General features: G+C 42.1%; 1 protein-coding gene and 1 long non-coding RNA gene across 4 annotated transcripts in view; one reads left to right on the forward strand and one right to left on the reverse strand.

Annotated features, from left to right (window-relative positions):
* The window catches only part of LOC107399619 (uncharacterized), a 51,494-nt gene that overhangs the window by 23,354 nt on the left and 1,951 nt on the right, over nt 1-26,189 (reverse strand). For both annotated transcript variants that reach the window (XR_013046104.1, XR_013046105.1), the window contains exons 2-3: nt 23,984-24,123; nt 7,063-7,146 (exon numbers count right to left, since the gene is read on the reverse strand). This is a non-coding gene — a long non-coding RNA (uncharacterized LOC107399619). The remainder of the gene's footprint in view (nt 1-7,062; nt 7,147-23,983; nt 24,124-26,189) is intronic.
* The window catches only part of Gramd2b (GRAM domain containing 2B), a 111,306-nt gene that overhangs the window by 10,474 nt on the left and 74,643 nt on the right, over nt 1-26,189 (forward strand). The window lies entirely within an intron of this gene.

Consider the following 26,189-nt stretch of genomic DNA (forward strand, 5'->3'; position numbering starts at 1 on the left):
ATCCCAGAATGTTATTTCTAGGGTCATTGTTCATATAAGGAAAACATCATTAGGCTCATGTCTCCTAGTGTGCTGTGCCTTAGCACCACAGGGGTACACACGTAGGAGAGGCCTCTGCTCGTTATGGATCATGGACACTATTAACTTTGCCTATCAATGCCTAATTGTTTTCCAACTTACTGTGTTGGTTACACTACCACTAGCACTGTGCTCAAGGGCATGTGAATTGCCTTCATCTGACGTTTTCCCCTTTGGAAGGTAAGAAATGGAATCCTGGTGCAACTTTCACATGCTTTCCTCATTAACAAAAAAAGCATCATTCCAGCATGGCTGCCATGTGTAAATCCCACTTCTTTGATGGATTCACTATCTTCTTCTTCCTTGTTGACAGTTTATAAATACTCCGGATAGTAATTTTTTTGTCAGTTGCAGGTTTTGTAACATTTTTGTTTTATTCAAATTTGTCTTTTCATACTATGTCCAAGACTTTATTTTCCACTCTTGTATTTTTTGAGATTATAGTATAATTATATCATTTCCTTTTCCTCCCATCCACACCCTTCCTTGCTCTCTTTCAAATCCATGCCCTCTTTTTTGATTAATTGTTATCACATGCATATATGATGTATATACACATATATTCCTAAAAAATAACCTCAGTCTGCATAATGATCCTTGTATGTATGTTTTCAGGGCTGACCATTTGGTATTGTGTAACTGATTGGGAACTTGTCACTAGGGAAAACTTTCTCCCACTCTCTGTGTTCCTCCGTTGTCTGTAGTTCTTTGTATGGGGGTGAGGCCCCGTGGGCTTTCCACCATCCACTTTAGCGTGTCTATTGGTATCGTTCTTATTCAGCTCATGTTTAGGCAGTCTTGCTGGTGACACTTTACAGGTGTAGCTTCTGACATTACGAGGAGACATAGTCTCACAGCCAACTCCCTGACCCTCTGGCTTTTACAGTCTTTTGGTCTCTGTTCCGAAATGCTGCCCGAGCCTTCGGTGATGGGGTGTTTGGTAGATGTATCCCCTGGAACTGAGCCCCACGAGTCTACATTGTGATTGGTTGTGGTTCTCTACAATGAAGACCTTACAAGAATTTGGTTGATTAACATTTCCTTTTAAGTTAGGGTCCTCTTACATTTGGAATTTATCTTTGTTTCTTAATGTTAATCAACAGCATTAGAATTTTTATTTAGATACTGAATTGTTCTACATTATTTATTGATTAGCCTTCCTCTTCTGCTTAATATGCAAAATCAGTCTGTCATATATTATGTTACTAATTTTTAATCACATTATAGTAAAAAAAAAAAAAAACAGGTAAAACAAGACTACTTACCTAATTGGAGGGCATAGTTACTCTTATGAGTCTTAGGACTGACTTTTATTTTTAATTGAAATGACATTGATCCAATTGTTCAATTTAAAGAAATTTGACATCTTTACAGCATAAATATCTGTATTTATAGACACCATGTATCTCTCCATTTGCTTAGATCATCTGTAATAACTCAAAATGTTAGATCATTTTACACAAAGATCATATAAATCATTTATTATACTCATTCCTAGGTACTTGGTTCCTGTGTTGCTATTGTAAAGACAGTTATTGCAGTTACTTTGTTAATATATAGAAATGTATTTAGGTTCATAAATTGACTGAGGGGATTTTTACACGTGTATGTGTGTGTGTACGTGAGTGCATCTGTGTTCACATGTATTTGGGCAATCTCTAGATTGATCTTTTATTCAACATCCTTTTATTAGTTTTGATCATTTATAAGCTTTAAAATGTTCCTCTGTAGATGATAGTATGATTAGAAATATTAATATTTTTGTTTTTACCGTGTGTGTGTGTGTGTGTGTGTGTGTGTGTGTGTGTGCGCGCGCGCGCGCGCGCATGTGTGTGGTCTGGTGTATTATACATGTGTGTGCAGATGTGCATTTGTGCACTGTCCTAAGAAGGACATTGGATGCCTTGCTCCCTCCTTATCCACTTTATTCCCTTGAGGCAAGGTCTCTCTCTGAACCTGAAATGAGGCTGGTACCCAGCAAGGCCCAGCAACCTTCCTGTCTCTGCCCCACACAGTACTGAGCTTTTTATATGAGTGCTGGGATTGAAACTCGGGTCTTCAAGTGTTCTGACATGCTGAGCTATCGCCCCACCTGTTTTTACCCTTCCGATCTTTATTTTTTTCTAATAATTATACAAGTAAGAAAGTATTAGAATGTTGCATATAGGAAGCAATTCCAGATATTCTTGTTTTTGTTTTTTTTTTTTAGATTTATTTGATGTATATGAGTGTTCTACCTGCATGTATGCCAGAAGAGGGTATCAGATCCCACTATAGATGGTTGTAAGCCACCTACCTTGTGGGTACTGGGAATCAAACTCAGGACCTCTGGAGGAGCAGCCAGTGACCTTAACTGCTGAGCCATCTCTCCAGCCCCCTTGTTTCCAATTTTAAGGGACTCCTTTAACATTTCAGTATTTATCAGTCTTTTTCAGGCTAAGACATTAAATTACCCTTCTAATTCAGGTTTTCCAAGGAGCTATAAAAGCTACTGAGCACTTCCTTAACTTCCTTCAAGATGATCCCCATTTGAAAATGCATAATATGTACAGTATTATTACATTCAAAATCACAAAAACATCATCTGCTAAAATACACAGGACATTGGACAACCTTTAAGAAACACAAATTGCAGCTGAGCGATGGTGGCGCACGCCTTTAATCCCAGCACTCAGGAGGCAGAGCTAGGTGGATCTCTGTGGGTCTGAGGCCAGCCTGGTCTACTGATTGAGTTCCAGGACAGGCACCAAAACGAGACAGAGAAACCCTGTCTCGAAAAACAAAAACAAACAAAAAAAGAAATACAGATTGCTGTAAACTTGTGTACATTTGATTGAGGGAAGCTTTGGCAAATTAATAGTTGGGTTAATTCAACTTAATAATTAAATTGTGGGGCTGGAGAGATGGCTCAGAGGTTAAGAGCACCGACTGCTCTTCCAGAGGTCCTGAGTTCAATTCCCAGCACCCACATGGTGGCTCACAACCATCTGTAATGAGATCTGGCACCCTCTTCTATGTACATAATAAATAAATAAATAAATAAATAAATAAATAAATAAATAAATAAATAAATAAATGTAAAAAAGAAAATTCTATAAAAAATAATTAAATTGTAATAACATTATTAAATTTATTTGATGTAATTAATAATTAAATGTTGGTTAATTAATTAAATTAATCATTCAGCAAATAGAAAAATCAAGAATTGTTGTTGGATCAAGTAGCGTTGGGAGAGCCATTGTGCCCGTTGGCAGTGAGACCAAGGGGAAAAGTTACTCATTGGCACCTCAGTGGAAGGTCCACTGTGGGTTTTGGGGACCCCCACCAGGCTCGTGATGGTAAACAGGTCCAGAGCGAGGCAGAGCTGTGCTGGAATGCAGGAGAGAGGACCAGCCATGCCTGACAGCTGTCCCTGAGCTCTGGTTTGCGGACCGACTTTGAAGTGCAAGGCAGCCTGGCAATCACGCTCTTGCTGACTCTGCTAGGTGACCCTGACTCAGCTCCCACCTCTCCACTTAGCAGCGGCCACCAATGAGGGAGGGAGGGCATGCGCGCCTCTTTCTCTCTTGATCTCCCCTCTCCCAGGCCTTCTCTCTTGCTCAGCCAGACGCTAAGGACCAAAGGACCGGAGCATTTAGTCCTCACCCGCAGGAACTCAGCAGACTGGGGTTCACTCCTACCCACAGGGGTCGCTGAGACAAGAGGGAAATGTAGACTCCTCAGGGGGATCGGACTTTTGAAAATGTGGACATCAGCGCTCCCTCCTCCAGGAGCAGGGAGGACTTGGGAGCAGGCAAAGGAAGCGAGACTGTGTTAGGGTGGTCATTTGTTTTCTGAGTGTGGGGCAAGTGTCCCTGTGAAGGAGGCCAGAGTGGCTGAGCTGCTGGAGACCCTCAGAGGGGAGGGTGAAGGGCAAGCAGATTCATAAGGGGGCGAGAGTGAGGAGCACCAGGGTGTAGGGGCGTGTGGCTGTGGAGGTCAGAATGAGGAGGTCAAAGGCCTCTTCCAAGGAGAGTCAGAATTCTCAGAGCAGGAATGGATGGACATGTTCAGCAGCTATCAGTGCCCGGAGAGAGTCTCTCCCCCAACACCTCCACACTGCACCTCAAAGCACATAACAAGTTCTCAGTATCGGTGCTCCATGCTGTTACCAGATTTTCAAATTCACGGCATGTCCTTCTTTCCCCTATGACTGCCTCGTAGACCCCTGCTCATCATTCAAGATGTACCTTCTGAAAGGCTTTGTACAACTTCTGGGGGGGGGACATTCCTGTGGCCCCAATTCCAGCGCCTCCAAGTCAGCAGTCTTCTTATATTTGTGGGCACCGTGTCCTGTATCAGCCAGTTTTCAGAATGTATCGCACTGGGGTGTGGCTGTTGGTTTGTTGTTTGATTGATTGTTTTTTCGACCAAGCCAACACAGCTTAACCTTCTCCCCCACTTACCGTCCAAAGCCCCTGGATCTTTTCTAGTGAGGCGCTCACACACTCCTGTGTGTTTAACCGCAGTTTTGATCGCTGAATTTCTCCACTCACTTTCCCTCTGCCACACTTCACCTCCTCCGGTCAAACAGCCAGGGACATCTTTGACATTCTGATCTAGGGAGCGCTGTTTGGAGACTCATTGAGCTGGAGTTAGTGGGATCTATCTCTGTAATTCACCTTTATCTCTGTGTGCACATTAGACTTTGCTGACCATCCGGGGTTGGAATGCCTTTCGGAAACATCCTCATGACTTACTAAGCCCATTCATTCCGCTTACCGGCAGAGGGATGCAGGACCGCTGATAACATCATAATATGAACGTCCCCTACAGGTGCCACAAGTCAGAGTCGTGTGGGTAGTGGAAGAGAAACAAGGGTTTGAGGTGCATGGAGCCAGAAGCTAGGCTTTGAAAAAAGTCCTTCCCATCATTAGATGTGCGGGTTCCAAGCAATGGGCCCCATTCTCTTATTGCTCAGTCACCTCAGGGTGACTGTATAGACAAGACTCAGCTGACGGAACTAAATAACCCATGTTAGATTCTTTTCATTTTTTTTAAGATTTATTTATTTTTTATGTATACAGCATGTATGACCAGGAGAGGGCACCAGATCTCATTATAGATGACTGTGAGCCACCATGTGGTTGCTGGGAATTGAACTCAGGACCTCTGGAAGAGCAGTCAGTGTTCTTAACCTCTGAGCCATCTCTCCAGCCCTTGCTTTCTTTTTTTTACAGTAATTGCACACTAGGGATACATGGGCTGTGGAGATGGCTCAGTGGATACAGTGTTTGTCATACAAGCATAGAAACCTGACTTTAATGGCCCTGCCCTCCATAGCCATGTTAAAACAGACACAGCAGTGCATCTCTATGTAGTTCCAGCACACCTACAGATCAAAAGCAGAGAAAGAAAGAAGAATCCCTAGAAGCTGGAAAGTCAGCTCTTAGCAAGAATTAGTGTGTCAGAAGTCCTACTGGGGGGAACCAACCTCAAAGTAATACAAAGACAGCCGTGACATCCGTGTGTTACACAGATTAGCATTTACAAGAATGGATTTGAATTTGAAAAAATTACTACTGGCAAAAATTATAAATACATATATATTTATAATATGATATATATACATACATGTGTATATATATATACATATATATATATATATATCAGAGACTCTGTCCAGTGATTAATAAGGATTATTTTTCTAGATTTGAAGATGTTACAGAATGTGTTACCTTTTTCAAATTGATCATTTGATTTCTTTCTCATTCTAATAATATATAAGTAAATAAAATAATATACTCACCTTTGTACCTGATGTTTTAGTCATGATGTTTCTTAGAGAAAAGCTTAAAATTGCATAACCCCAGACCCTCGAAGGCTATGTCCACTTCTGACTACAGCTGACTGTATTCACCAGGCTGATCTCAGTTTTTGGTATGAATAGACCCTGACCCTGGCTACATACTGTTAAGTGCTGGGTTAAGGAACAGATGTGGTTTGGCCAGCTGAGGGGATTAATCCCCATAAGGAATTCATGCTGGATTGGAAGTGACTCTTGTTACAAATATTTCATCTTTTTGGCAACAACAACAACAACAGAATATGTATAAGAAAGCCAAATTTGTCAGATGATGGTAGCGCAGGCCTTTAATCCCAGCACTTGGGAGGCAGAGGCAGGCAGACCTCTGAGTTCTGAGGCCAGCCTGGTATACAAAGAGAGTTCCAGGACAACCAGGGCTACACAGAGAAATCTGTTGAGAGAGAGAGAGAGAGAGAGAGAGAGAGAGAGAGAGAGAGAGAGAGAGAGAGACAATTTGAGCATTCATGTTCAAAATCAAAAACAGGCAAGGAGAACTGAATTGAAAGTTCTAGAACTGCTTCCTCTGCAGCTCTGTGAGAAATGGGGATGCCTGCCAGGAAGCGTGCACGTGATGAGTGAGTGCTTACAGCGAGCCCACTACAAATGACTGTCTCTTGTGTCCGCTTGTGTGTGGGAATACTTGCATACACTTGAGCGCCTTTCACTAAACTAGACGGATTACAGTCACTCCCTACATTGATTAGATAAGGAAAGCAAGGGACAGAACAAGAAGGGAAGTTTTCTGTGCTGCTACGTGAGGAAATAAAACCAATAAAAATGAAATCAGCTACTGGAGCGAATGCACGGATGGACCCAATCTATCCAACTTCATTGCCTTTCACCTGTCTTGGATCCAAATTATCCCTCCTATTTTTCAAAATTCAATGATAACTTAATTTAGTTTGTGTCACCTAGGATAGCTTCTAGAGCCCCAGAAGGGACACTCAGAAATAGGCACCATGCTGTTTTTAAAGAGAACTGTGGGGTTGCTGACCCTAACTGATTATGCAGTTGTATGAGTTTCCACTAAGGTGGACAGAGGCACCTCAACTCCTGAGGGGGTTACTTCCCAAAACCCCAGTGTAAGTTAGACAAGGGAAACAAAAACAAAAATCAAACAAAAAGCCCACAGCGCTTACCTTAAAGCAGTGGTTCTCAACCTGTGGGTTATGACCCTGTTGTGGTCCCATGGCGCTTTCACAGGGGGTCACATATCAGATGTCCTGCAGATCAGATGTTTACATTACAATTCATAACAGTATCAAAATTACAGTTATGAAGTAGCAACAAAAGTAATTTTATGGTTGGGGGGGGGGGGTCACCACAGCATGAGGAGCTGTATTAGAGGGTTGCAGCATTAGGAAGGTTGAGAATCACTGCCTTAAAGGGCATAAGAGTTTATTCTGGAGCCATTTTGAGTGGCCAGAGCCCAGGAACACAGATTTAGGTTAAACCAAATGCCATGTTCCAATTTTGAAGCCGTTTCATGAAGTTTTATAGTTTTTACAGAACAAAGGTCAAAAGGCAAGTTTAATGCACATTGATGGGTACATCAGAGAGGTGGTTACAGCAAGATGAGGGAAGTTTTTCTACGGCCTCAGATGCTATTGAGATTCCCCCGAGGTTTTTAATCTACTAGGCACAGGATGTTACTTCCAACACAGAGGTGGACAAGACATCCAGGGTGCTAAAGCTAGTCGAGATAAGGTAATGAGCCCTGGACTGGCAACATTCCAACCTCTCCACATCACTGTAGTTCTAACCAGTCTCTGAAGACACAGCTTGCTTCCAGGAATTCTCATTAGCAAAACCATATTCATATCCCAGGAAAATAGTCAACATTTAAAAAGGTTCCTGCCACTCAAATACAAGGACCTAAGTTTGATTCCCAGCACTCAAATAATAACAGTAGTAGTAGTAGTAGTAGTAGTAGTAGTAGTAGTAGTAGTAATAGTAATAATAATAATAATAATAATAATAATAATAATAATAATAGCAGCAGCATGAACTGTAGTCCTCCAATGCTGGGAAGACAGAGGCAGAAGGATCCATGGAGTTAATGAGCAAGCCAGTTTCTCTAAATTGGTTAGCCCCAAGTCCCAGTGAGAGGCCCTGTTTCAAAACCAAGGAGGACATCTCCCAAGGAACGACGTTGGAGAGTGCCCTCTGGCCCCGACATGTACAGACACAAAATGCACACACACGAATATGTGCACATACCCACAGCTCATGTACACACACACTATGAAAGTATGGTTTCTATGGAACACACTTCTCTTCAACACCATCACAGGAAGTGGAAGAAACACAAAGCTGAAGCATGGCATGTCTGGGACCATCTACCTATAAAAGACAGAGTGGCATGTGTTCTGAGTGCTTCTGGGAAGTGACGAAATAGGAAGTGTGATGAGTAATGTTTTTAAACAGTCACAGAAAGCTCCCTGGCATCTTTTGGGGAGTGTTAGTGTGAGAAGCACTGCTTGGTGTACAACTTTCTAACTTATGAACTATCCATTTGTGTGTGTGTCTCATTTTTCCAACAGTAAAGTAGGGATGATGATCGGGATTGTGGAGAATTCATTTATTGGTTTTGTTGTTGCTATTGTGGTTTTTGTCATTGTTACTTTGAGACAGGGTCACACTATGTAACTCTGGATAGAACTCACAGTACAGACCAGGCTGTCCTTGAACTCCCTCTGTCTCATGAGAGCTAGGATTAAAGGCATGGGCCACTCCCCTTGTCCTTTGTCTGCAGAGAGTCCCAGGAGGGGGAGGTGGGATTCAGAAATATGTACAATAGTAAACATGAAATATTGTGTGTGAGTGAGTGTGTGTGTGTGTGTGCTCTTGTGTATTTGTTTATATAACAAATATTTGACACAAACATTCTAAAGTTGGCTGTTGTAATTTTAAGGTAGTGAAAAATTGGGAATTCACACAGAAACAAAGGAACATTTTCCCCCCTAGAGTTCCTGGTGGAGGGGATTAAGAACACACCCTTTCCTCTCTAGCATACACCTGCTCATAAAAGAAAGTCTGTTGAAAGCAGCCATTCCTTGAATTAACTAGATGGCTAAAAGACCCAGGTCCTGGCCGGGTGATAGTGGCAGCGGCGGTGGCAGTGGCAGCGGCGGCGGCGGTGGTGGCGCACGCCTTTAATCCCAGCACTTGGGAGGCAGAGCCAGGCAGATGTCTGTGAGTTTGAGGCCAGCCTGGGCTACCAAGTGAGTTCCAGGAAAGGCGCAAAGCTATACAGAGAAACCCTATCTCGAAAAACCAAAAGAAAAAGAAAAAAAAGAAAAGAAAAGAAAGAACGAATGAAAGAAAAGAGAAGACCCAGGTCCTGACTTCCAGTCTCTGTGACCAACACGGACACCAACCAGAAGTCATATGTGTTTCTGATTGTGTCACAAAGTTGCATGTGTCCACTTTGAAAATCACACTATTAGCCTAAATATCCAAATTCAACCCACAGCATATTTTCTGTTCCCTCCAAGTCTCCTGGATTTAAAGATTGGAAGCTAAGATTAGAAAAAAAAAAAAAAAAAAAGACCCTTTGGCTTCACTTAGTGAGCATCTCACAGCAGAGGCTAATTCCCAGGGTCATTCCGATTTTTTCCCAAAAGATGTTTAAGTATCTTCAGCACTGAGAAATATAAATTCACTATATTTCCCATCTTTAATTGATAGCTCATCAGCACCTAGAAATACAATTGAATGGTTATTATCAATTAAGAGCTTTACTGTTTTGTCTTTAGGGTTGCAAGCCTAGACTCTAACGGTTGAACTGTCTGTCTAGCTCAAGACTCAAGCTTTTTAATGAGTGATCTTATCCAAAAACCCAAGAAATGACAGGGTTGGGTTTTTTTCTCTTTTTTTCTTTTGTGGGGAAGAGGGCATGCACTGTGTGTGGCATGCATCTGGAGGTCAGAGGACAACTTGTAGGAATTTGTTCTCTCCTTCTACCATTTTGGTCCTGGAGATGGTCATCAGACTTTTCCTGAAGTAAAATTTAATACTGAGTTGTTTAAATAAAAATTTCATAAAATTACATTGTATAATTTATATAGCTATAGCTATAGATCTATACTGTCAAGTGCATCTCTACTGAATGATACCTCCTCATTTACTACAGCACTTGACTACAGGAATGGGTGGAACTAAGACCGTTTGACTTTGAACTTTCACCGTATCCAGTTTACAGTAATAAAACAGAGCTAGAGTGATAATATAATAATAAAGCAGCAGCTAAGAGCACCAGCTAATCTTCCAGAGGTCCCAGATTCAATTTACAAAACCCACTTGGTGCCTCATAACCATCTAGAACTCCAGTCCCAGGGGACCCAATGTCCTCTTCTGGCCTCTGTGGGTATTGCATGGACATGGTGCACAGACATACATGCAAGCAAAATACCATGCACATAAAATAAGATAATAATAAAAATTTAAGTATAATAATAACAATAACAATAAGAGACTGGCCCTCACATGCTTCTTTACCCAAATGGAAGTTCTGAGATAATGCTGCAAAGCACGGTAAATATTTAACTGCATATCAAGTGACCTTTCTTTTCTTTTTATTTCTTTTTTTTAAGTGACCTTTCTTATAGTCCATAGCTAACTGATAAAGAGGGTGTTTTGTCTATTCTTTTTCCATGTAACTATATAAATAGCTACTAATTAATGAGAGCAAGAACATGCTGATAAAATGTTCATTTACACCACAAATGACAGATTCTTTTTAATCTGTGATTCCTTGGACCCCAAAGAGTTGTTAATCATTGAGATCAAAGGAAATAAAGTCATAGTTGCTTTGTGCCTATCAAGTTGGCTGGTAGACAACCATGGACTTTTATTTGAGCAGCCAATCAGAACACACTGAGAAACAGAGTGGCAACTTAGCTGTTAGGAATTCTCATTAGACCCAGTTCCACTATCTCTTAATAAAAACGACAGCAACTTAACACTTCTGAGCAGTCTCCGGTGGCCAAAGTCTTCCTCCCCCGAGAGCTAATCCAAACATGACTTTATGAAATGGAGACTGCTGTCGCTCCATCTTCCAGATTAGAAGCTGGGGAGTGGGCGTGGCAAGGCTAAGAGAGGAGCTGGACTCTAGATGAAGGCTCTAAAGCCCGTGCTCTCCCAGGTCCCCTGTGACCCTGCTCCTCCCGTCTGTAACTCCCTCTTTCCTGAAGCAGCAGAACTGGGCTAAAATATGCAGCCCTCCTACAGGAAGGAGGTAATTAAAATCTAGTATATGGAAACAAAAGTATTAGTGCAGCAATAATAAATCAAATGCAGTAGACCAGCATAAAAGTGAGAGAAAACACACAGAGCAGAAGAAAATATTTACGAAGCAGGTATCTGATAATGGTCTGGTATTAAGAATTCTTACTACTCAACAGTGAAAAGGTGGCACAATTAAAATGAGCAGAGCAAATTGGGCAGTGGTGGCACACACCTTTGATCCCAGCACTTGGGAGGCAGAGGCAGACAGATCTCTGAGTTCAAGGCCATCCTGGTCCACAGAGCAAGTTACAGGACAGCCAGGGCTACACAGAAGAACTCTGAGTCAGGAAAAAAAAAAAAATGAACAAAGTGAAGAGTCAGTGAGATGGCTCAACAGTTAAGAAAGGCATGCTGTTTTTCCAGACCTGGCTTCTATTCCCAGCACCCATGCCAGGTGACCCACAACTGCCTGTAACTCCAATACTTGGGAATTTAATGCCCTCTTCTGGCCTTCACAGGCACCCACACACACATGTGGCATGCATGTGCACTCACGCACATACACACACAAATAAAATAAAAAATAAATCAGTCTTTTTAAAAGTAAGCAAAAGATTTGAACAGATTTTTTTTCACCAGACAAGACATATAAATACACAGTACAATAGAATGCTGCACTAAAAATCATTTGTCATTAAAAAAGGAAAACTTAAACCACAATGGTACAATTTCATGCCCACTAACATGGCTACAAATGAAGACAGGCACTATCAAGTGTGGGTGTGTAGAGAAACTGAGTCTTCCATACTGTTGTTGAGAATGTAAAATCACACAATCTCTTTGAAAGAAACAAGTTGGCAAGTTCTTCAAAAACTAGAACGTAGAATTATGATATGACTCAGCAAATTTACATGTGTCCACGGAAATACCTGCTTATGGCTATGGGTCATTTATAACTCCTCCAAAAAGCTGGGAGAAAACTTACGCTAACAACAGAGCCACCACTGGCACATAAATATTCACCACAATGTTGCTTATAGTGCATATACAATTGTATATAAATATGTATTGTATACAATTGTATATAATATATAATTACATATACAAATGTATATATATGTAATATTTATGATAAATAGCCATTATATAACAATCTACTAAAGAATGAATAAGTAAAATGTGGAAGATTAATGTTATTAGATTTGGTCATAATAAAGAGTGAAATACTGTTGCCACGCTGGGACATAGATGAAAAAGACTAGTTCCAAGATGCCCCGTGACTCCATTTAAATAACATGATCAAAGTAGGCAAATCTGTAGACAGAATGCCGACGATAGTCCCGGAGGATGGAGGAAGAGACAATGGAGCTGATGACCAATAGATACAGAGTTTGGGTTTCTAGAGTGCTGAGGGTTTGCTTTTTGGTTTTGTCTGTTTACAGAGAGGGGATGATGAACATGCTCCGGAGTTGGGTAGTGATGATACTTGCACAATTCTGTTTAGTGTTACAAAACCATAGAGATATATGCTTTACCTTTTGGGTGTGTGTGTGTGTGTGTATGTGTGTGTGTGTGTGTGTGTGTGTTTGTTTTTGAGACAGGATGTGTCTACATCACCCTACCTGTCCTGGAACTCACTATCAGGCTGGCCTCAAACTCACAGAGCCTGCCTCTGCCTCCCTAATGCTAGGATTAAAGGCCTGCACCACCACACACAGCACTTTCCTTTTTACTATTTATTTTAACTTTTACTCATGTGTACATCTCTGTGTGTGCATGTGAGTGTCTGGGGGAAGTGTGCAGGCACTGTTGGGGCCTCAGAAGAGGGTGTTGGGCTCCCTGGAGCTAGAGTTCAAGGCAGTTATTAGCCACTAGGCATGGGTGCTAGGAAATAAGCTTGGGTCTTCTAAAAGAAAGGCAACTGTTCTTATCCCACTGGGCCATTTCCCCACCCACGAAGTGCACACTGAAAAGGGTGAACTTTGTGGCCTATGAACTACATACCCGTGAAGCCAAGGGAGCCTGAAAGTCATTTCCTATTTTTGAATGTGCATTTGCCACTAATACAAAATAAAAAAAAATAATCTTTCCATGACTAATAAACTGACTCCCGTTGTCAAAATGATTGACACTTTTTCCCTTAAACTAGATTTTCTAATTTAAAAAAAAAAATTGACACTTAACATTTCAAAAAACATTCCCCACCCCAACAATGCAGAGACAAGTAGCCCATCCCTGGCACTAAGACAAGTCTTTGTTTCTTATTGTCACAGTGAGAGGTCCCTCACAGGGACACCTGACATATCAGAAGCACCCAGTTCAATTTGCTCTCACTGCCTTATTTCCTTTTTCTTTAATTTTGTGAAAATCTCGGTCCCCAAACTACCTACACTTAGTCAACCCAATCAGGGCTGGCTGCGCATCATTAACAGGCCTCCTATGGGCAGAAACAAAGTAAAATAAAGAATCTCTGATGTTAGTAAGTTCTTCGCTAAAACCAAAGGTTCTAATCTGTATAGAGCATGTTGTGTGTTAATACCCTACCTACTCTCCTGGAGCCCTTTGAACCCACCCCTCAACTTAGCTCTGAAAGACCTGCACAACCAACCAGGAGTCAAGAAGTAAAGACCCACGCTGTTGATAAACCAGGACTTATGAGGCCTGGGATATTGTCAGCAGATATTCCCGAGGATTCCGTGGGAAAGAGTCATACACTTTACTGTGTGAACTAAAAGAAGGACGGGAGAAAGGACAGGGAGAAAGTCCCAATCAAGAACTCCTTTGTCATCACTGAAGTTTTATCATCAAATATTTAAAGCAGAGATAATGAGACATTTATCCGCAGAACAGAGACAAAATGAGATTAAAAATTCGGTACGTGTTGTGTTTTAGTTCATCTATTACTTTACTAACGGTACACACAGTTTTGACAGAAGACAGTGGGAGCTTTTTTAAAAAAAATTGTTAAAATTGAAATTTAACTTGTGTATTGAAATGTTCAACGAATTTGTTCAATCTATACAAACAGGTACCTGACCACTAAGATCAATGTAGAGAAAGAACATTTTTAGAGCTCCTGTCGATAAAATGACACAAAAGGGAGGTAATACAGACGTAGGGAAGGGTCCTGAGCTGATCTCACTGTGTTCGCTGGCATATGCTATGGTTTTCTCACGGCAGAGCTTACCCCTCGGACATTTAGTAGTCTTTAGGTAGCTGAGCCTCTAAGAAGTAAGCGCCCCAAGTGATTAAACTGAAAGCCAGAGCCTGGGAATTAGGAGAAGCAGCCTTACATTCTTCCTCCCTAAAGCAAAACGGTCCAGGAAAGCATCACTTGAAGGAAGCCAGGTTGTTTACACATACATATACACAGAGTGTGCCTCAGTGAGTAACAAAACTCACTCGCTCTGTGTTTAATAAAGTCAAGATAAATAATAAGATTGATCCAAACTTCTGATTGGATTGAGATCCACCAGCTCTGTGCTTAAGGACATGCTCTGGTTATCTCTCAGTGGAGGGTGAGCTTGGGCTGTTGCCCAGCAACTGTGATGACTGAATGTATTTGTTTTCACCTCGACTTGCTGGCAACTTTCAAGTCATTTAACAAAAATGTTGGAAACACAGTGACTGACAGAAAGCAGCCACTGGTCAGCAGAGCAGCCTGGCTAATTGGATGGCCATTTGAAATATTTGGTGTGGTCGACACTGTAGGTTAAAGATGAGTGTGGTAACACACATCTGTAATCTGGGTTCTGGGAAGGCTAAAGCAAGAAGTTCGTAGGTTTGAGGCCAGCCTGGACTATGTATTAAGACACTGCCTCATCTCCCACTACATTTTACAGAGTCATGTTTAGGGAATGAAATGGAACTTATAAGTATGCCAGAGAGACAGGACTAAATCAGGACAGTCCCAAGCAGAGCAAAGCCACTATAAATCTCCATAAGAGTTAAAACTGATTAACTCTTAATTCAAATAACTCTTTTACTAATTAAGCTAAAGCTTTTCTGTTAAAAAAGACATTCTGTCCAGGGGAGCTTGGGGGGGGGAACCCGGGGGGGGGGGGGGGGGGGGGGCAGAAGATGAGAGATTAGGGCTGAGATTTAACAAGTTAAATATATCCATGCCTCTAGCCTAAAGGCATCACCTTAACTTCTGACATGAATAAATTAGCCTGAATAAGATTGACTACTGAGAGGATGGCATAGGTCACATCTCATGTGGCATTAGTAACTTCCTCCAGCATGTGACATTAATGTTCTATATACTATGGGTTGGCTTTAAATGCTGAGAACTGATGAAGTAAGGGACGGCCACATCCCCAATTTGTTAAAAGCAATTCTTTGGTCAATAATGTAATGATGATAGTTAATAATTCAGAGCAATCAAACCTTACTATGTGTCTGGCATACTAGTCACAATACAATGATCTTTTAAAATTCCTCAGTGGTTCTAGATAGTAAATGCTTCTCCTGTCCCCACTTCCCACCCCCAAAATGAGGAAAGTGAGATCTAGAGAAAGTAAGTCATCTATCCAAGCAGTAGAATTCGTATGAAGAGTCTCAGGTCAGCCTGACTCTTCTCAGCCTACCATACCCTTATTCCACCACTATAGCTAGAGTTTTCCTGCCTTGCCCACAGTCAGGACAAATCTTTGTCACCCGCCAGTCCCACAGCCACTCAGACCCAACCAAGAGACTTATATTGCTTACAAACTGTATGGCCATGGCAGGCTTCTTGCTAGCTGTTCTTATAGCTTAAATTAATCCGTTTCCATAAATCTATACCTAAGCCACGTGGCTCATGGCTTACCAGCATCTTCACCTGCTGCTTGTCATGGCAGCAGCTGGCAGGGTCTCTCTCTGCCTTCCTGTTCCAATTCTCTTCTCTGTTAGTCCCGCCTATACTTCCTGCCTGGCCACTGGCCAATCAGTGTTTTATTTATTGACAAATCAGAGCAATTTAACATACAGACCATCCCACAGCACTTCCCCTTTTCTTTCTTTCTTTCTTTTTTTTTTTTTAAAGAGGAAGGTTTTAACTTTTAAACATCTCCAAAGCCAGCTTGGTATATTTGGGAATTTGGGCGTAGCTTCTCTTACTACTTCCTGCTGGAGGGGGGCACTGTATCTTATGGGGACACAAAGAAAATTTAAGGATCATGGAGTAGTCCGTGAGGGTGTATCGTTTGAGCCAGTTGTCTTGAAACAGTTCTGGATGTTGGATCATCTGGGCCATGGTGTCATTGGAGACCTTTCAGGGGGTCTTGGCTGGTCAAACCTGATGTATCTTAATCTGGAACAAATCCATAGCCTCTGGCTTTCTGTGGAAACAAAGGCAGAGCCTCCTTTCCAAAGCAACATATCCTTACATCCAAATTTTGAAGTCAAGGTACCTTTAAAATATACATTTTGGCATAATTCAACAGCTTTTGCAATCAAATGTTTTTTTTTTCACTTATGAATATCAAAGAGAACATAATCCAGATTCTCTGTGTGGTAGCCATCTTTACATGGCTTATTTTTTTATATTACCTTGAGCCTATCGCTTTAAACTGCAGAATTCTAAGACTGAAACAGCACTGTGGCTGCTGGCTCTGCCCACTTCAGCTTCCCAACATGGCGGTGGTACATACAGACCATTCCACAGCATACCACCAGTCAGGGTTCTGACGGCCAAGACCAGCCTTACAAGCTTCTCCCAATGGGGTTCACGCAAGGGAAACTTCTAGTTCCAACAGGAAGACCTGTTTACTGAAGGGACACCACAACCAATCCCTTGAACACCCAAAGGCAAAAAAATAAATAAACACTAGGCAACATCTGGGGTGCATCAGAGAAGCCAAGACAATCAGAAGCCAGGATGATATCCAGCAGCTCTCAGTGGGAGCTGCTTTGTGCTATCTACTACAGATCTGCTTTTATAATTTTAAATTTTGTAACACCAAGCATTCCAGCTACTCTCCTTGTGATATCTCCTTGTGATAGTCTGTCTTGGTAGACAGACTATTACCTACCAGCTGATATAGAGTAAGATTAATTTTTAGCTCATTTATTTGCTTACAATAAAAATGAAATTTGAATTCTGATTTTAATTAATCTATGACCTTAACACGCAGAGAAATGTGCTGACTCCATCTGGAATTTTTTTTTTTAAGTAGAAACTAATGCAAAGCATACAGCCCTACAGAAAGAAGGCAAAGGCCCTGTCTTCTTAGACGAATAGATTGTAATAATTACTCCATCCTCGGAAAAGTTTTCAGTTTTTTGCAATTAGTTCACATAAAACTCACATGCCATCTCCCCCTTCCCACTGCTTAGATTGTGTCAAAGCAAAAAGAAGTGCCATTGCTCTAGCTGGCCCTGTCCTTCCTGCAGCTTGGGTACTTTCATTCTGGGCTCCATTAACAGCGTCACATTCCAACACAAAGCTAAGGGCTTGGACTGGAGCCCAGTTCTCCTACCCCAGGCTAAGGCCAGTTCTAAAAAGTTGTGCAGATGTGGGGGAGGGGAGGTGGCTTCTGCATGACCCGAGACAGGAGAACAGGAATGAAGGGCCAGTCCTTTCTCTCTCCCACTCATTGACATCATGACAGTACTTAGTAGCAAGTACCTGGTTATGAAACACAACAGTCTACGGATGTATGCTTGGGAAATATATGTGGACCTGCTCTCCAACACGATTGCAAGTTCACTTACAGCAAGCATGCTGCTTGTTTGTTTCTATAGCTCCGTCACCCAGAATATGACCTGGTCCATAAAATGAACCCCCCCAAAAAAAACCTGTTGAAAGGAGGGGGAAAGAAAGGGAAGGAACAGAGAGGAGAAGAAAGGGGAGGTTGGGCACAATTTGCCTCACGTGAAGATTCTCCTTTTTAAAACGGAGCAAAAATGCAAAGTAAACCTGTAGCTAGCTGATAATCCACAACCCGTCTGCCACCCTCCCCGCATATTTCTTCTGGGCTAACTTAATTCTTGTGGTTAAGTGTTTCAAGATAAATAGTAGTGCATAGACGAAAGAACTGCGGGATGAGAAAATACTAATAGAGTTTGTCCAAAAGGAAGATGATGGTGTGAAAAGGAAATAAAGTAAAAACAAGCAATTAAACGCGTGCAACCGAAGTAACACAGAGTGTGATAGGCAGAAAAGACTCTAAGGATAAATAACCATTAGCTGCTTCAGGACACTATGACAAGGGCAATGGTGGGCCACACTGTCAAGTACTCACAGGAGAGAAACAGAACCTGCCAAAAGATGGTGGGGGGCGGGGAGGGGGGAGGCCAGTCCGATGACTGATGGCACCATCCCAAAACAAGGGAAGGAAGAGATGGTTTGGATGTTTCCAGACTCTGCAACTCTGCCTTGTATCTGTATGTCATAAATAGTGGCTCATGTGCTAGACCATCTGGGAGTCTTGGACACCTCCATTCTGTTTAGGGACACTTGCACTCAACTAGGAAAGTGAGACGTGGCATGAGCCAGTGGCTTTCTTTTTCAGTTGTGAGGAGAAATTTTCTATTATGTATTTCTTTTCCATTCCCTCCTTCCCCCCTTTGTGGAGTGGGAAAATTCCAGTGTTCTAACGTCTTCGGTCAGTGAAAATTCTACAGGAGTGTGGTTGGGCACCAGTCTTAAACAGCGACCCAATGACTGATTCACTTGGCAAATATTTATTGAGCATCTGTCTTAGTTAGGGTTTCTATTGCTATGAAGACACACCATGACTGTGGGAGACCCACCCTCACTTTTTCCCCAGGGTATTCTTGAGGAGAGAGAGATAAAAGATATTCGGTAGAAAGATAGAGGGGAGAAAAACAGAAACACAAGATAGCCTTGGGAGGGCCTGAATCATTATCTACCAGCCCCTCCTGTATCTTCTAAAGGGCCTTTTATAGAAATGCTAAGGGGTGGAGCAAAAGATCTCCCCCAAGCACAGCCAAGTGCAGAACCTTCCCATCACCTGGTAACTACACACATGGTCAAGTAATCCTCTAATGCAGTCCTGCTGGGTAAAGCAAGCTCAGATCTCACTAGGAAACCTCTGTTGGCCTCCACACATGACCATGGCAACTCTTATAAAGGAAAACGTTTAATTGAGGGGCAGCTTAGAGTTCAGTCCATTATCATCATGGAGGGTGTGCAGACAGACATGGTGCTGGAGAAAGAGCTGAGAGTTTTACATCTTGATATGCAAGCAACAAGAAATGAATTGAGACACTGAGTTTGGCTTAAGCATATATGAGAACTCAAAGCCTGCCTCCATGGTAACACACTTCCTCCCACAAGACCAAACCCATTCCAACAAAGCCATACTTCCTAATAGTGCCACTCCCTTTGGGGAGTATTTTCTTTCAAACCCTCACAGCATTTAACATGAAGCAGACACTTTCGGGTAGAGTAGTGAATACAAGAGACAGGGTCCTTGTTTTGAGGGCCATTCTGTTCTTGATGATGAGAACTGATTTTAAAAAAAGTAGACAGAAAACTCATTACCTGTATGAGACAATTAGTTATCTCCTCCTACAGCAGACAGACCACAGAGCAGTAGCCTTGTTTTTGTTTCTAGAATATGCCAGGCTCAGCAACCAGTCTCGGGGGCTCTGCCTGACTCTTCCCTCCGGCAGGCTAGCTTTGCATCCAGATCCTCATGGACTTCCTCTTTTTGTCCTTCAAAGCTCAGCTGAACAGTAGTCACCTCTCAATGGGGCATCCCTGATCATCCTATGGAAAACAAGTCACCCTCTCCATCTACTCTTTTCTGTTTCATTATCTTTGTATCTCTTATACATTGAGAAACGATGCCACTCAGATACAGTGGTCCCTCAGCATCCTCTGCGGACCGTTTCTAAGATCAAAATCCAGTGAGGCTTAAGTCCCTTATAAAATCTGTTGTAAAGTATGCACTTAAATCTCCAGTCATTAAAAAAAAAAAAAAAAAAAAAAAGCCGGGCAATGGTGGCACACGCCTTTAATCCCAGCACTCGGGAGGCAGAGGCAGGAAGATCTCTGTGAGTTCAAGGCCAGCCTGTTCTACAGAGTGAGTTCCAGGAAAGGCTCCAAAGCTACACAGAGAAACCCTGTCTCAAAAACAACAACAACAAAAACCCCTAAATCTCTAGTCATTTACAATCCCTAGTATCAGGGAAATGCTGTGTAAGTAGTTGTCATACAAATGCAGAAAGACTCCATGTGTTTAGTGTGGACACATCCACTGTAGGCCAATCTGCATTTCGACCTGCAATTAGTCACGTCTGAGGAGACAGAATATGTGACTACAGAGGGCTGGTTGTACTTTTTCCATTTTGGTTTCTACAGCTAGAATGTAGGACTCATAACAAGGTGGGTGTTTACCCTTCTGTTCACTGTTGTGTCTCATGTATCTACAACAATGCCCTAGTGACCTGGTTCCTGGTGTTCACATCCGGAATCTAGGCTGGTCTGCGGCTCACCTTTGATAAATAGAACCTGACACAGGTGACGTGGCATGCCTTCCAGGGCTGTCTTATGAAGAACATGTGGATTCAACCTTGGTTTGCAAGATATAAGGCTCCAATCGGCTCCTTCTCCAGCACCACGTCTGCCTGCATGCCGCCAAAAACCACACACAGACAAGCGTATCCAGATCTCAATGTTATAGATAAGGATTCCACAGCTAGCCTACTCAGTGGAGTATCTTACAGGGAGACTGGGATATCCCTCTGGCTTTCAGCCCTACTAGCTAGTCCACCGAAAGAGCCAGATCTTCCAACGCAAATGCCCTTTGCATATCCAGTTCAGTTGAGTTTTTGAATGATTCCATCCCTGGGCTCCATGTTACTGTTTCCCAATGAGGGACAAGCATCTAGCTCATAGAACTACGAGAGATAATAATAATGACTTATTGTTGAAACCCCTACAGTTTCAGATAGTTATCAAGCAACTGGAAACTTCAAAATACAGCCGCCAAAAATAGCTCTAAATTCAAACATTTCTTTCTCTCTAAATACGAGCTATTTTTAGATTTAAATTTTTATCTTTTGAGAATTTCATACATGAATATTATACTTGACTAATTTTCCTTCTTCTTTCTGCCCCTCCAGTTCCTCCTGTGTCTATCCACTCCCTTTCAAATTCATAACCTCTTTTTTAATGTTTATTGTTACATATACATATGCATATAGGTAATATATATACATACATACATATCTACACAATCACACACGCACGCACACACGCACGTACACACAACTTACTGAGGTCACTTCATGTTGCTTATCTAGACATGTGTTTAGGGCTGGTCCCTTGGGATTAGACAACCTATAAAGAGGATTGTCCCTGGAGAAGACTGATTCTCCCTCTGTCAGCAGCCATGGATTGTTTGTAACTCTCCATCAATGGATGGGAAATTCTTTCATTCCACATTGACATGCTGTGGTGGTTTGAATAAGAATAGCTCCCATAGGTTCATAGATTTGAATGTTTGGTCACCAGGAAGTGGCACTATTAGGAGGCGTGGCCTCATTGGAGGATGTGTGTCACTGGGGGTGGGCTTTCAGGTTTCAGATGCTCAGGTCAGGCCTAGTGAATCTCTTGCTGCCTCCTCCTGCTGCCTGTGATACAGATGTAGAACTCTCAGCTCCTTCTCCAGCACCATGTCTGCCTGCACGCCGTCATGCCTCCCACCATGATGATAATGGACCAAACTTCTGAACCTATAAGCCACCCCAATTCAATTTTTTCCTTTATAAGAGTTGTGCCGGGCGGTGGTGGCGCATGCCTTTAATCCCAGCACTCAGGAGGCAGAGCCAGGTGGATCTCTGTGAGTTCGAGGCCAGCCTGGTCTCCAAAGTGAGTTCCAGGAAAGTCGCAAAGCTACACAGAGAAACCCTCTCTCAAAAAACCAATCAATAAATAAATAAGAGTTGCTGAGGTAAGCTGGACATGGTGGCACATGCCTTTAATCCCTGTCTTCGGGAGGCAGAGACAGACAAATCTCTGTGAGTTTGAGGCCAGCCTGATCTACAAAGTGAGTTCCAGGATAAGTCAGGGTCACACCAAGAAACCCTGTCTCAAAAAAAAAAAAAAAACAACAACAAAACAAAGAATTGCTGTGGTCATGGTGTCTCTTCACAGCAATAGAAACACTGACTAAGACACATGTCATCTGGGGTTGTCGTTACACAAGCCTTGTTTAGGCAATTATATTGTTGAGATTTCATGAGGCAGCTTTCCTATCTATTATGCATAGAAGTCACTGTCCCACAGGAGATATCCTGGTCCTCTGGTACCTACAGCCTTCCTGCTCCCTCTTCCACACATTACCGGAGCCATCATAGATGTAGGGGTTGCACTATAGGTATACCAACTTGGGTTGGGCCCTCATGGTCAGTTGTTTTCTGCATTCTGATTAGTTGTTTCTCCACAGATATTGTATTCACACCTGTGGCCCCTAATGGGACTTTCCTTCAACACACTCTCCAACACAGCACGTGTTCTTTGCCATCAACAAAATGTGTTTTGCATTATTCAGGCTTCTATAATCCTACAAGCACCCCCACTGGAGGGCAAGAAAACAGGGTATTTATCTTCTAGGGAGCACTGAGAGTTGTGTTGTTGCTGTTGTTGTTGTTGTTGAACTCCCTGAAGATCAGATTCATCTTTTAAAAGTGATGGAGGTTTGATTTTTAAATTTTGTTTAGTGTGTGGTAGGCAAGTTTCCCATTTCCCCCAGTAACATTAAGACAAAATACAAATATGTGAATCAGATTCAAGCACAAGAATTCCAACTGAAGCAGGAGTGACTATCTAAATAGTGTTAAGAAGTTGGCATTGAACAAGATGGAATGCATGCCTGGTACCGTTAACTGAGCCAAAAACCTATGACTGTCTAGGTCATAGGCCCTTGGGGGAAACCTAACACTATTATTGTTCTAGATGGACATAATAATAAACTTTCCCTTAAGTTCTTATCTTTATAACCATAGATAAATACATCTCTCAGTCCTCACCAGAGAAGCTTCTTTTTGCAATAGATAGCAACTAATACAGAGGCTCATAGCTGGTCAACATACAGAGAATACAAGACTAAAAGTGCTCAGTTATGGCTGGGATGCCTATATTCCATCCCTTTTCCCCAGGGCTCAGGTCAGGGATCATAGTGGAAGAGGTGAGAGAAAAATTGGAAGAGTCAGAAGTAGTGGACATCTACAGAAAAACAGTATTTGCTGGACACGACAGGGCACTTGAACACATGAATTCACAGCAGCCATGACTGCATGCAGAAGAGTTGTACAAGATCAAGCCAGAGAAACCTCCAGCATGCACCAGGGAAGGACTCAGGAAGTTCCACCTGTAGTTGAGAAGTTACTGACAATTGATGGTTGTTGGGAAAGGATCCGTTTTCTTCAGGGATACAGCCCCTGAGAGGCTGCCCATGGTCTAGTAGATGGCCCTATACCCATGCACACTAGCAACATTAAGTAGACTCAGGGGGGGTTTACAAAACAAAACAAACAAACAACATAAAGTTAAGAGGAAACAGTTAAGGGGAACAGGAGAAGAGCTGGAGGGGATGGAATAAGGATGAATTTGACCAAACCGCATTATATGAAATTCTAAAAAGTTTAAGTACCAGGTCCTCCTCTCACTAGGTCTAAGAGCTGGATTCTACCTGAAGCCTGTGCGGAACTCATCTGGATGACATCAGATGCCTTCCCACTTCACAATAACATTTACCATTTAGAAAATGGGCAGATATTTTAAAATATGGAGTAGATTTTAATTTATTGCTTAAGTGGCATGCTAGCTTCCCATTACTCTAACAAAATAACTGTAAGTTAGACAAATCAACTTACAGACGAGGAAAGGCTCATTTTGGTTCACAGTATTGAAGATTTTGGTCCCCGATCAGTTGTACCATTGTTTTGGAAGTTGCTAAGAGGAAGTGCAGTGTGGAGAGAGAGCATGCCAGAGGCAACTGCTCACCTTCTGGTACCTGGGAAACAAAAAGAGAAGTAGGAAGAGTCAGGGTCCCAATATCCTTGAGAATAGGCCCCTGTGACCTAATTGCATCCCTTTAGACCTCGTCCCTAAGGATTTACCATCTCTATGATCCTGCCCTAAGCTGGGCACCGTACTTTTTAAGGAACACTTATTAAAACCACAGCATGTGGCATCGTTTGTTTTGCATTTTTTGAGGAGTGTTGGAATGAAGGGCTGAGATGTACTTCAGTTGGTACAGTGCTTGCCTGGTATGGCATGCACAAGGCTCTGGAACTCAATCCTCAGCACCACACACAAGCCAAATGTGGTGAGTTCAAGGCAAGCAGGGCTCGTGGCCCCGCATTAAAAACATTAAGTAAATAAGAAATTAATTTAAAGTCTTAAAATTGTAAAGAGTGCTGAAGTGAGGAAGGTTTTTGTATTGTGTCTTCTGTTCTCATGGAACCAGATATGTGCTAGTGGTTTGGAACTACCCTTTGGCCCTAGGACCTTTTGCCACTCTGCCCTTTTCCTCTCAATGCAGGCAGGAAACATGGGGTCTGTTTCATCTCTAGGCAGAAATCTTGAGTGATTAAATGTCCTACTATACAATGTTACCTGGGTTGGAAATTCTGGTTCAGAAATCTTTCTAGTGATTTCAAATGTCTTGTTGTTTTAAAGGCTTCATGGAAGTTGCTTCTGTGGCTACAATACACTCTTCCACGGTCAAGGTTGTGTTCACCAGACTTTCTTATTTAATGTCAAGTGTTCAAAAGTGATCAGCCTCCAGTAATATTTCTCAACTTTGATTCTTACAAACTTTTCTTTAAGTCTTAGAATTAGCTGGGCAGCAGTGGCACATCCTTTAATCCCAGCACTTGGGGAGGGAGAGGCAGGTGGATTTCTGTGAGTTCGAGGCCAGCCTGGGCTAGAGAGTGAGTTCCAGGACAGGTTTCAAAGCTACACAGAGGAACCCTGTCTCAAAAAACAACAACAAAACAAAACAAAAAACAAAAACAAACAACACAAACGTCTTAAAATTAAGCTCTCCAGTGACACTGCTCCACTTTCTTCCTCCTCTCTCAAAGTGTTTCCATTTTCCCCTTCAGAAAACTGGCTGTAATTGAAAACACGAATGGACTGATAAGTGTTTCTGGGTTACTTTGACCATGAATCCTGGGCACGGGCAAATTATTATAGAGCCTCCAGTTTTCTTCTTTAAAAATCATAGGCACCTTCCAAAATGTATCATCAGACTGTGAATAACCATACTGGCCTGTGAAGCCAGTTAATGTATAGTCATATTGACTAATAGATATACACCCTGCCACGTTCTGTGAATTAGGTAACCATTTGGTCACACATCACAACCACACCTCTACTCAAATTTCCAAACTCATTCTTTGAACTCTACCCTTGAACTTGTGACAGATGCTCAGTGGATCAGACCAATGCTAAGTAAAGGTCAACATTGGACCAATATTCTAAACTATTTGAAGTTTCTACCTCCAAAAAGATGAGTTCACATTTTTCTACCAAAGTTATTTCAATAACTGGAATAACTAAGAGTTGGAATTCTTCTTTGATGTTAGAAAAGAATTTAGGTTTCCAGAGGCCTGAAGGAAGAAAAGTAATGAGTTTCCTATCAGCACAAGGTCAAAGTGCCTCCAAATCTTCAGCAACATCATCTGCCTCTGTCCTACACATGAGACCTCCTTATTGACTGACTGATGCTATATTGTATACACTGTGCTTGATTTGATTGTACAGTAGTTGGAAGAAAACCTTGATTCATTGTTGGTGGGGGTACAAATTAATACAGCCATTGTGGAAATCAGTTTGAAGATTCCCTTCCCCCAAAATAGAAATAGAATTACTACAAGGACCCAGCTATCTCACTCCTGGGCATATGTCCAGACAACTCCAGAGCCTAGCACAGAGACATTGGCTTCCCCATGTTCATTGCTGCTTCATCTACTGTAGCAAATAATTGGAATCAACCTCATTGTCCATTAATGGACGAATGGATCATGAAAATTTAGTATATGTGTGTGTGTGTGTGTGTGTGTGTGTGTGTGT

This window comes from Peromyscus maniculatus, chromosome 19 (assembly GCF_049852395.1).
Source record: "Peromyscus maniculatus bairdii isolate BWxNUB_F1_BW_parent chromosome 19, HU_Pman_BW_mat_3.1, whole genome shotgun sequence".
NCBI lineage: Eukaryota > Metazoa > Chordata > Mammalia > Rodentia > Cricetidae > Peromyscus > Peromyscus maniculatus.